Source organism: Danio rerio, chromosome 6 (genome assembly GCF_052040795.2).
Source record: "Danio rerio strain M-AB ecotype USA chromosome 6, GRCz13ab, whole genome shotgun sequence".
Lineage (NCBI taxonomy): Eukaryota > Metazoa > Chordata > Actinopteri > Cypriniformes > Danionidae > Danio > Danio rerio.
Window position 1 is genome coordinate 18,618,699 of NC_141026.1, and position 13,211 is coordinate 18,631,909.

At 43.4% G+C, this 13,211-nt stretch overlaps 1 protein-coding gene across 1 annotated transcript in view; it reads left to right on the plus strand.

The window, feature by feature from the left end:
- LOC137495940 (serine/threonine-protein kinase pim-3-like) overlaps positions 1-9,214 on the plus strand; it is a 42,826-nt gene extending 33,612 nt beyond the window's left edge. The window contains exon 8 of the transcript XR_015493464.1: positions 9,027-9,214. The gene's annotated coding sequence lies outside the window, so the exon portion shown is untranslated. The remainder of the gene's footprint in view (positions 1-9,026) is intronic.
- The last annotated feature ends 3,997 nt before the right edge of the window (positions 9,215-13,211 follow it).

The window sequence follows — 13,211 nt, forward strand, 5'->3', positions numbered from 1 at the left end:
GTCCAACTTCTCTTGAAGGAAAGAGAGCACAACACTAATCTGGCAATTTCGGGGGTCTTCTCTGCGAGAGACGCACCATTCAGTGAATAGACTCCACTTCAGGGCGTAGGCGCGCCTCGTGGAGGGGGCTCTAGCCTGAGTGATGGTATTAACCACCGCAGTCGGTAGGTTACCTAAGTCTTCCTCGCGTCCAGCTCCATCCCGAGAAAAGAAATCCTCTGCACGGGGGCGAGTTTGTTTCTTTTCTCGGTTGACCTGAAGCCCCAGTAGGCGGAGATGCCGAAGCACCTTGTCCCTGTGCATAATCAATTGCTCCCGCGAGTGGGCTAAAATCAGCCAGTCGTCGAGATAATTGAGTATGCGAATGCCCGCGAGCCGAAGGGGCGCTAGGGCACCCTCCGCGAGTTTGGTGAAGACCCGCGGAGACAGAGAGAGCCCGAAGGGGAGGACCTTGTACTGCCACGCTCGACCCTCGAACGCAAACCGCAGAAATTGGCGGTGGCGTGGAAGAATGGAGACATGGAAATACGCGTCCTTCAGGTCTATGGCTGCAAACCAATCCTGAGGACGAACGCATTGGAGAATGCGCCTCTGCGTGAGCATTCTGAACGGCAGCCTGTGCAGACAGCGGTTCAAAACGCGCAGATCTAGGATTGGCCGTGACCCACCGCTCTTTTTGGGTACGATGAAGTATGGGCTGTAAAACCCACTCTCCATCTCGGCTGGAGGAACCGGCTCGATTGCACCCTTCGCCAGGAGGGCAGCAATATCCTCTCGCAAGACAGGGGCGGACAGGGGGTTGACCCTGGAGAAATACACGCCCGTAAACTTGGGGGGCGAACTGAATCGCGTAACCGAGTCTGATTGTGCGTATGAGCCACCGCGAGGGGCTGGCCCGCGCTAACCAGGCAGGCAGAGCCCTCGCTAATGGAGTCATCGCTACAATCGCTGACGTACCAGCGGTGGGGCAGCGCGGAGTGGGTGTGCTGATCCGGGAAGCACGAGGGTCCCGCGGAAGAGCTGGAGGAGAGCGATTCGCTCTGGCTCCGCACCCTGACTCCGGAGAGGGGGCTGGAGGGCTGAGGGAAGGGAGACCGTCCCCCCAGCGCTCGTGAGCCACTGGCGAAGCACGTAGAGTCTGCGAGCCGGAAGGCAGCGCGTCCCGGACTGGCAGAACTCGTGCAGTCACATCCGGGGAAGGGAAAAAGTGCTCTTTTACTGATGTTTTGGTGGCACTGAAAAATACCGTTGTTATCGGGGCCCCGCCCTCCAGCGGGGAAAGAGCAAGTTTCCTCTTCTCCGGATGGCCTGTCTCAGGGACGCTTCGCGGTCCGTTTACCGGACTTAACGGCACCCTGGGCAGGAGGGGCTGCCTGCTTTCGAGGTGTACGCCGCGCCCGCTTGGCCGGAGGCGCCCTCGCCGAGGAACAGCGGAGGTGGATGGCTCGGCGGGCGGAGCGGGCTTACGGCCACGCCGATAGATGACATTGCCTATCGCATCTGACTGCTCTTTCACTGCCTTGAATTCCTGGGTGAATTCACCGACGGTGTCGCCGAACAGGCCAGCCTGGGATATGGGCGAGTCAAGAAAGCGAACTTTGTCAACATCGCGCATATCGGCCAGGTTTAGCCAGAGGTGGCGTTCCTGAACCACAAGTGTGGACATCGTCCTCCCCAGCGCACACGCGGCGGACTTAGTAGTCCGAAGAGCATAGTCGGTCGCGGTGCGCAGCTCATGTAATAAGCTTGGGTTGGACCCGCCCTCGTGCAGCTCGGCCAGCGCCTGCGCTTGGTAGCGCTGGTAGGTGGCCATCGCGTGCAAAGCAGAAGCAGCCTGGCCCGCAGCCTTATAAGCTCTGGCTCCGAGGGAGGCAGACAACCTACAGGCTTTGGACGGGAGGCGGGGCAAACCCCGCCACGTAGAGGCGCCGCGCGGACAAAGATTGACCGCGATAGCGCGCTCCACTGACGGGATCGCCTCATACCCCCTGGCAGCTCCGCCGTCAAGGGCGGTGAGGGCGGAGGCACACGCAGCACAGGCAGAGAAAGGTGCCCTCCAAGACTGCGTGAGCCTACTGTGCACTTCCGGGAAGAAGGGGACGAGAGGCTTCGAAGGCTTCGCCTTCTGGTCCTCTACGTAGCACCCATCTAGTCGGTCCGGCCGCGGAGCTGGGGGATAAACCATCTCTAACCCCACGGCTGAAGCAGCCCGGGAAAGCACGGCTAACATGTCCGCTTCAGGATCCGATTTGACAGCGCTCACCTGCCCGGAGGGGGCGAGCGGGTCCGGATCTTCGTCGGGCAGTGAAAGCCCACCCTCCGATGCCGCGGAGGACATCTGATCTCCGGTGTCAGCGAGTGTGAGAGCTACCATCTGGTTAGATGGATCACTCCCACTACCCGAAGCTTGGATGGAGCGCCGTGAGGAGCGAGAGGTCCGCGAGCCCGTGGGCGGCGGATTATCTCCCGCTGAAACCCTCATATCTGCCCGAGCGCCCGCTGCTTTTTTAGAACAGGAGGCAACTGGGGTGGCTCGCTCTCTTGCGAAAGTTAGCCGCGATCTTAGCTGTGCAACGGTCATGGCATCGCAATGACGACATGAACCGCCCGCGAGCACCGCATTAACATGCTGGACCCCCAAACATGCAATGCAGTGATCGTGTCCATCATCCGGAGCCAGGAAACCCCCGCATCCAGAAACGCACAGTCGGAGCGCCATCCTGAAAAGGACGTGCTGCACGACTGTGTTGCTCTTTTAGGAAAGTTTGCAACAATACGCACCGCTCTGGAGGACCGGACCCAAAGAACCGCAGGCAAGGGAGAAACCCAGCTCGACCGTCTGCCACCGCGAAGACCCACTCTGGACCGGGAGACACACTCGTTCGCTCTGAAGTGCTGATCAGCGAGAGGAACCCTCATCGACTCACTCAGAAAGGATCTGAAGCGAAAAGGATGGCGTCTGCTGGCTTCAGGTGTGCTTATATGCTGAGATAATTGCAGATGCCGCACACCTGCGCAAGCTTACGCTGCCAATTAATTTCATTTATTGGCCCGTTCAATACTCTCCAGACAAGCGGCTTCTTATCTGAATCCTCCCATTTCATGGCACTGAAGTTCCCCAACCGAAGGGGAACTGGCTCTCTGCAATGAAGGAAAAGCTTGCATTTCCCACTCTAAATTTGGCATTGTTTTTAATAGTGAAGCATTTTTTTTAAATATGCAAAATATTCTATGTTGATTGAGAATACATTGGTTGAGTTTCTAGCTGATAGTGGAGCTAGCATATCTTGCATACGACCATGTGACCTGCAGTGTGAAATACCTTTAACAAACAAATTTCACAAGTCTCTGTCTGGATCTGGTCATACAGTGGTTGAGCGATTTACAGCTCCGCTGACCTATGAGACAGAGGGGTGTAAAATTTTCAGACATGCATTTGTTTGTTCACCAAAATGCCCTGTTCCTATCCTCGGAAGGGACATTTTGTGTAAACTAAACTTGATTTTAACAGCAGATTCCACTGGTGTGAGCGTGATTGAAGGAGAGGAATTTTGTTGTTTACAAATTGAATCACAAGCACCGAAGTGGGCTTATGAATGGCTGGTTGAAAACAATGAGTGGGCTAATTCAATTTGCAAATTGGCTGAAGAACGTGTAAAACCTTTTGACAGGGATATAATGTCTCCTGGTGAACTGCATTGTACGTCACATGTCGTAACTGATAGGGATGCAGAGTTTGAAAAGGCTTGGTTTGAGGCAAATGTGAATGAAACTTTGATTTTAGAGAAAATGTACTGGAAGGATAGTCTGTGTGCAGTTTCAGTGTCTCTGTCAGTAAAGCAGCGTTCATTCTATCTCATGTCAGCACAGGCTGTGCCTCACATATCAGTTTGCAAGGGTAAACATCAGTCTTGGGCTGATTTAGGCCCGTTTGTGAAGCAGTGTCTTGAAGCCAAAGATTGGAACAGCAGAGAGGGAGGGGTAGAATGGAGCGCGCTCTAGCAGGCCTTTAGGGTGGACAGTGAAACTGAAACAGCTGTTTCAAGAACTGTGACTGCGATTGACAAACTTTGCGTAAAGAATTCTTGCATGGTTGACTTTAACGCTGCAGACATACACCCAGCTTTAGCAGAAATACCAAGTGAATTGTGAGCTAAAAGCAAATATGATGTTGGTTTAATCAAAGGTTGTGATCCAGTGACAATCATTGCAAAATCTGATTACAGACCATGCCAACAACAATATCCTTTGAAAAGGGAAGCCATTGAGGGCATTACCCCAGTATTTGAGGCTTTACTGGAACAGGGCGTTATTGTACCATGCAACAATTCTGAGGTTCGCACCCCTATTTTTCCTGTTAAAAAGATAAGGGATAATGGGATGCCTACTGAATGGCGTTTCGTACAGGATTTACAAGCAGTAAATGCAGCTGTCAAACAAAGGGCTCCATTAGTTCCAAATCCGTACACGATTTTGTCACAAATTCCTGAAAAATCACAATTCTATTCTGTTGTTGATCTGGCTAATGCATTTTTCAGTGTGCCAGTGGACAAAGACAGCCAGTTTTGGTTTGCATTTAATTTTAATGGCAAAGGCTACACCTTTACACGTCTGTGTCAGGGTTTTACAGCATCTCCAACTTTGTACAATGAAGCGTTGTTAAGAAGTTTGGAACCTTTGACCCTGACAGCTGGAACTGCTTTGTTACAGTATGTTGATGACTTGTTGATATGTGCTGAGAAAAGACGTGTGTGAAAGACACTGTGACTCTCCTTAGGCATTTGGCTAAGGAGGGCCACAAGGTCAGTTTGACAAAATTGCAGTTTGTTAAACAAAAGGTAACTTTTTTGGGGCACGTCATTACACCACACAGCAAATCTCTTTCTGAAAAAGGGTAAGTGGTATAAAAAATGTACCAAAACCACTAACAAAAAAACAAATGTTGTCTTTTTTGGGTATGTGCTCATATTGTCGCACATTTATTCCAAATTATGCAATTTTAGAACAACCCATGAGATCTCTAACACTAGGGAAGGGAATGAAATCCACTGACAAACTACGGTGGACGACAGAGGCAGAGCAGGCATTTGTAAACATGAAATTACAAATGGCTGAAGCCCCTGCATTGGGTTTACCTGTACCAACAAAACCATTTGTTCAGATGGTAGATGAAAGAAGTGGGTTCATGACGTCATTGCTCCTACAGGATCATGGAGGTAGACTGCGACCTGTGGCCTACTTTGAGCAAACTTGACCCTGTTGCAGCAGGCCTGCCACGTTGCTTAAGAGCAGTGGCGGCTGTGGAAAAAGCTGTGATGGCTTCAAGAGATTTTGTTGGTTATTCTGATCTGATACTGATGGTGCCACATTCTGTGTTCATGATACTTCAAGAACAAAAAAGATCGCATCTGTCAACAGCTTGTTAGATATGCCAAATGTGACTGTTAAACGATGTACTGGTTTGAATGCAGCTACTCTTCTTCCTACTGAGGAAGATGGGGAAGAGCATCATTGTTGTTTAACAGCACTTGAACAGGTGTGTTCGCCACGACCTGACCTTTCTGACGAACCACTTGAAAATTGTGACAATGTCCTCTTTGTGGATGGTTCAGCATTTAAAGATCCACAAACAGGCCAGAATAAAGTTGGTTACGCTGTAACAACTGAATTTGATGTGGTGGCCTCTGGGAAATTACCAGGGCACTATTCGGCACAGGCCGCAGAGCTTGTGGCATTGACAGAAGCATGTAAATTGATGGCAGAAAAGGAGGCTACAATTTACACTGACTCAAGATATGCATTTGGGGTAGCTCATGATTTTGGGGCTCTGTGGAAACACAGAAAATTTCTAAAGTCTGATGGTCGACCAATACTCAATGCTCCTTTAGTGGCAGCGCTGGTGGATGCGATTTTACTACCTGACAAACTGGCCATTTGTAAATGCGCAGCGCACTCTAATAATAAAGATTCTGTTTCTGTAGGTAACTCCAGGGCAGATGGAGCGGCGTCCCAAGACAAGGACAACTCTGAATGTTCTTTGCTATCTGTTGGTGATAACAATGACGTGTGTTCTTCTTTGCAGGACATGCAGACCTTTGCGACGGGGCTGGAGAAGAACAAGTGGAGACAGTCTGGCTGTGTGATGAAAGATAATGTGTGGAAGAGTGCTGAGGGCAGGGCGTGTTTACCAAAACATTTTTTCCAACATTATGCAAAATTACTTTACGGTAAAGATCATGTGTCAAAAACAGCAATGGTTGCGCAAATGAGGGAACTGTGGTTCACAAAGGGGTTCACTGCATTTGCGGACAATTTCTGTAGACGATGTGTAATTTGCAACACACATAATGTGGCCAGAGCGATAAAAGTTCCACTATCATCTCATCCACCTCCAACAGGGCCTTTTGAATATTTGATGATGGATTTCATTGAATTGTCCCCATGCAATGGGAAAAGGTACTGTTTGGTGATGGTTGACATGTGGTCAAAATGGGTTGAAGTTTTTCCAACCTCAAAACAAGATTCGGCTGCGGTAGCAAAAGCTTTACTGACTGAAATTGTGCCGAGATGGGGAATACCACGAAAAATAAGTTCAGATAATGGTACTTATTTTGTTAATGAAGCAATCAAACAAGTGGGCCAATATTTGGAAATTGATTTGAGAACATATTGCAGTTACCATCCGGCTTCAGGTGGAGCTGTTGAAAGAGAAAATGGCATCCTGAAAAACAAATTGGCAAAATGTTGTGAAGACACAGGGCTTACATGGGTTCAAGCTTTACCCATTGTCCTGATGTACATGAGAATGAGAAAAAGATCAAAAATGAATTTGAGCCCATTTGAAATTCTCTTTGGTAAACCACCGCGTGTAGGTGTGAATGGGGGAAAGCAGCAGCTGCCCTCAACAGATGTGTGTGAGAATGACATGTTGAATTACTGTAAAGAATTGTCTCATGTGTTGTCCGATGTTTGTGTGCAGGTAAAGGCCGCATTGGGAAAGGCTGCTGAGAGACTACTGGCGATTTCGTGGTGATAAGGGACCTGAGGAGAAAGAGCTGGAGAGCGAAACGCTGGTTGGGTCCATTTCAAGAGCTACTGACCACTGAGACAGCGGTGAAGGTTGCAGAGCGGGCGACGTGGGTGCACGCTGGGCACTGCAGGAAAGTTCCATCACCTGAGAAGGATTCCACGAGGGAGTAGGAGAGAAAGAGGGGCTCTGAAGCTGTCTGAAGAAAACAGCAGGCTGCTATCTGAGTGAAGCAAGGTCACAGCTGGGGAGAAACAACAAGGTCAAGAGGTGTGTGTGAGACAGTAACTTCTGAATACAACACCAAGCAGCAAGAAGATAGAGGAGAAAGCGACCAAAAGAGAGGTGAATAAGCTGTGATTGACCATCGCATTAAAGATCTGAAGATGAACGAAAAGATTCGCTGGCATCCATTCCGAGTGCCATGTATGTGTGGGCTGAAAAAAAAAAACATGTTGTGGCTGACGTTACTATCATTGACATTATGTTACGTCATCTTCCTTGCTCTGGAACTGGCAATGGAGTGTGTGGATTGAGACAAATCACACTGATGTTGCTATTATTATCACTGAATGTTCTGTTGTTTTCATTAACCTGATTCCAGCAAACCATTTCTGACATTGTAGCCCACATGAGAATGGCCGTAAAAGAGCCTAAGAATTTAAACAACTGATGGCTAGATTGGCTGTTGTTTAAGAGGGGAAACTGGATCTACTGGGCCTTTACTGTGGTGTTACCTGTATTGGGGGTGGGTCTAGTGATATTATATTGTCTGCCATGTATATTCAGATTTGTATCATGGTCAGTGGGCAGACAGATTACATCTACAACATCCCATCTGATGGTAAAGATAGTGGTTAAAAAAGAGGGTATGAATGTTGACATGGGTCATGATTTTGATTATGACTTTGACGATAACAGTAGCTACATGGATATGGATAAAGAAAAACCGTAAACAAATTGAGAACAAAATTTTAGGTAACAGCTGTTACTTAATTGGGAAAATATTAACAGACCTGACTTTTTGAAATTTGAGATAACTATAAGCTTGCTTATATGTATTTTGGGTCTATCCAAACAAAAACAGCAAACTGCATGAGTTGGTATGTTCTGTAACAAGTCTTAAAAGAGTGATCATTTGCATGAAAATCGAGAGAAGAGTGTAAATGTGATGTATGTTTAACAGTACAGAAACAACAATGTGTTCCTATGTTAGTGAGTGTTATTGATGAATTGATCATGTAGAGTGTTAGTAATTTTTTAACTGATTGAAGTTAATGCTTTCAGAATTTTGTTGTGTGAACAAATCAATAATGTGAAAATAACAGGCAATTTCTGTGATTTGAACCTCTGAGGGGTGACTGAGGGTCTGATTTCGGTCAGGAGCGCAATAACAGTGATTATTCGTTTAGCCCGGCTCCCAGGGAAGAGGGATGTTTTGAAAGGTAACTCTTAATGGGGAAACTATATTAAGAAGAGTGTTTAAACATCTCTAGTGTATTTGATGTGAGCAGAAACCTGTTAAATGATTAACCAGTGTGATTTTAGAAATCAATTGAAAAATGAATTTAATAATGAGTTATCAATGAATGATAAAAAGAGAGGAATTGTAATGGAAATTCATTTTAGATAAACATGTGTAGTGGAAACTTACAGCAGAAACAGCGGAGCACCTGATGCACGTACAGAATGGGCCTTATTAGGATTTGACCTTGCAAGCAGTACAAACTAGATAGAACAGTGAACATACTTTGCTTCAGTGTCTCATTCTGTAGAAACTGTCGTCAGAATGGGCAGTATTAGGGTTTGACCTTGTAAGCAGTAAAAACCAGATAAAAGGGTGAACACACTTGACTTCAGTGTCTCACTCTGCAGAAACTGTTGTTGCTGTATGACTGTGACCTTCTTTGCAAAGAATAAAACTTTAAAAAGACATTCCGAGTAAGACTTTGTTTCTTGACCACAGAGAGCGCCTCTTTAAAGAAAATTGCCACTACAGTGTTCAGCGCAAATGTCCGCTAAATGTGAAATCTAACACTGTACACATCATCCCCAAAGAAGCTCGCCTTTGCTAAGTTTAAACTGAATCTGCGGCTCATAACAAAGAGCAGTATTGTGCCGGTGATCATCACGAGAATCCTGCTCTGCCTGCTTATAAATTAGTGCGCTGACTCGCCTGCTTTCCACAAACACAGAAGAAAGAAAATCAGCTCATAACAAGACTGAGCATTTAAAATGACACAAACCCAGATCAAAACCTTTAAAGAGTGATAGAAGTGAGACTTTTATTAATTTCTTTTGTCCATTCTTTCTTGAGATGTGTTTTGTTATTTAGTTACTAACTAAAAACAGTTTTGCAGCTTTCAGCCTTGAATTAAATGATTTATTATAATCTTTTGTTTGTTTTGTAGCAGAAATATTATTTATTAGATAAAAACAATAGTGCAAAATAAATATTTCTTACTGCAATTCTTCATTTTAGTTTGATGCAAACCATGAATTTTTTTATAAACTTACATTCAAGCACATTCAGGGCAGCACGATCATGAGAGATGTAATTCATTGTTAGTATTATTGTCATCATTATTATTTAATATGATTAGACATACATTTTGGAATTATTGCACACAAATATCAATAAGTCATCTCAGCATTAGTTAGATAGTTGTTTCTGGATTTTTTCTGTGGTCCTCTGCGCACTGCAAAGAGAGCCGCTTGATTCAGTATCTTTAAGTTTTCTTTTCTTGAAGACAGCTCTGCTGATCACACTGGCTTCTATCAATAGAGTCCGGGACCTGGAGGCATTTTCTGTCAGCAAATCATGCTTGGAATTTGGGCCAGCTAACTCTCACATTGTCCTGAGACTCTGGCCTGGCTATGTGCCCAAGGTTCCTACCACTCCAGATCAGATAGTGAGACTTTAAGCATTGACCCTGGAGGAGGCTTACTTAACCCCTCCATTGCTGTGATGAGGTCGCACACTGCGTGTTTACGTGGCCCAAACAGAGCATTCTCTAGTCTGTTGTTTTTTTTTTCTTTTTGTTTTATTTTGCTTTGTGTCTGTTTTGGCAGTCGGCAGAAGGAAAGTGCCATATCAAGCAGAGGCTGGCACACTGGGTTGTGGATGCCATCGCCCTTGTGTATCATACCCAAATCAAGGTGTGTCCTCAGGGATAAGTGCACACTCAACTGGAAGTCCCGCATCCTCCTGGGCATGAGCAGCAGGGCCTCTCTAACAGACAACTGTAGAGCTGCGGCTGGGCAACACTTAAAACATTTGTGAGATTCTACCATCTCTGAGTACATGTACATGTGATTTCTCAAATTTAATAAATTTGCAACAATTAAAAAAAAATCACATTGTCATTATGGGGTATTGTGTGTAGAATTTAGAGGTAATAAATGAATTTGACTCATTTTGAATTAAGGTTGTAACATAAAAATGTGGTTAAAGTGAAGCGCTGTGAAAACTTTCCAGATGCTCTGACTGTACTGATACTTTACATTTGTCCATGACAGGGTTGACACAATGTGAGGTTTGTTTACTGTTTTTCTACTTGCAGATTATTTGTAAAAAGTGCAGGAGCTTGACCAACATTCATTTCTTACAGTCTAAGGTCTAATTAATACAACAACTGTGGTTAAATCAAAACTCTCAAACAATTTAGTTTTATCATTTTGATGTCTCGAAGGCACTTTATAGTGAGAATGACCCTTATACAATTATATATATCCGGGTGAGTAATATGTAAGGTGGAGTAAAATGTCATGTGTAGTTAAAGGTATGTAAGTGTATGTATTTACCACCACCTACTGGAAGTTTTAGATTCTTATTTTGAAGATTATTTTCATTTTAAAACATCTTTTTGTCATAAATGCAGTAAAGTACAATAAGCTGAATTGTTTTCACACATATAAAATAAACTTGTCATCATTTACACATTTTGTGCCATTAATGCACAAAATTGCATTAATGTGCCATTATTTTGTGTTTACTTGCTTCTTTTTACATTTAACACAATGATGAATTGAAAATTTTCGCTTTTTCGAGTCAATTTTATAACATTAAACATGGAATTTTCTCAATAATTTGCATTAATTTAATTCAGGATAACCAATAACTTTATAGTGGTCACTTCTTTTATTTTTCCTCAGGATCGTAAGTTTTACATGTTTGATGAAATGATCCTTTCATTTCAATGTGTTTTAGTAAAAGTACTCGGTCATTTCAAGACACTGAAAACGTTTTTTTTACTTTTATTATTATTAAAATATTCTTTAAATGAAGGTTATTAATAAATATTTGACCTATCAATATTTAATTCTTAATGTCTGCAAGATTTATTTTGTGTTATTCTATGTATGAGTGTGTGTGTGTGTGTGAGTGTGTGTGTTATATTGATTCCAGAGAAGAGCTTAGCTTGGTCCATCTGTAACTCCGGTCATTTTAAAGTTTCTTCCAGTCATTCAGGCAACATCTTCTTTCTGGGCGTCGGGCCAATCTTCTGCTGTCCAGAATCAGGTGGTTTGTCTTGGTTGGGCATCTCAGCTGAGATCTCTCCACAATGTGTGACCCCACAGTAGCTGTGAAGTACCAGTGGCGTGTACCATTTGGGTGAACTAATTTTTTAAATGTGACCTTAAGATTTTTTTGAAGTTTTTTGTTTACAGTTTTGACTTTGATACTGACTGATTTAATTTTTATGCACAAATATATTAAAATAAAGCATTCATTTATTCAAATATTCATTTAAAAAAAGAGATCTTTGAGGAGTGTGTTTATGCATATATATGCTTCAGTGTGAGAAAAGCTAGTCTGCTTGCATGACCATTGCCAGGTCTGGGCTGTTTTATTATTAATGTAATATTAAATTAAATTGTTAATATTAGTTAATGTCCTGTGAGTTCACATGAATTAACAATAAAACTTTATTTACATTAACTAATGTTAACAAATAATAAATACTGTAATAAATGTATTAGATCTTACCAGGTTTGACTTTTTTTTTACAGTGGAATACTGGCAACAGTGTTAGTCAGTGTAACAGAGCAGTAGCGGAAACTAACTGGAAACTGCTTATAGTTAATTACTGTACTGTAGTTCTGTACTCACAGCATAATCGCTACTGCACACACATTAATGGTAAATCATATATACAGTAGTTATTGTAGTTTAACTCAAATTAATCAGTTTTCTGAACTGTTATGAAAAATAAAAAGCATAATCAATTCTTCAGACAAATATATTTTATTGTTTTAGCAGCAAACAAACATACAACAGAAAATGTCTGACAAAATTAAACAAATCAGCAGGTATGAAGACATTTTCTATTTACAATAAAACAAAAAGGTTCAATAATGAACAACACATGCAGTGTATATACAGTAGGACTTGTGTGTTGAAGTAGGGGGGGAACTCCAGGAACTGAGTTTGACATCGATGGTTACAGTGTTGGGGGTAACGCATTACAAGTAACACAAGTTATGAAATAATATGACTTTTCCAAGTAACAAGTAACACATTAACAAATTCACAACCTGACAGTGGAGGTCTGTGTGTGGATGGCTGTACAGTATAGATCATCTGTTATGATTCCCTGTGAGGATTTCTGTGCACGTTATCTAACTGAGGAGATTCAAATTGAAGGATTTTAATGTGTATAAAATCTGCTTAGTTCCAGAAAGGCACATTACACTGTTTGCATCTGTACATTATGGCAAAACCAATAAAGATGAGTTGTCCAATTAATACATATACTTCAATGAAAGTCATGTAAGAAGTGTGAGGAGATGCTAACTAGCTAACGATGTAGCTTTCAAGTGCACAGTTCAGGATAACAACAATTGGATTTAACACACAGACATTATTTTAGAAACCCTCAAAATATTTGAACACATTTACTCCTTTACACTCATTGTAGATTCTTATTTAGAGCTTAAAACACATCAGACTCTGCATCTGAACTGACAGACAGAGAATAGAGCACACTCAGAAGTAAACAAATCAAACACCTGTGGCTCCCTTAAAGGGCAACACATTTGTGTTCATAATAAGACGGACAGCCAGTGTATGAGTGTGTTAATGCCTAAACCATTGTTTTCTGTCTTAAAATAAATGCAACTCTCTATAAATAGCCACATAAAGCATCAGAGTAGATGAACAGTAATTTACCATTTATTACCA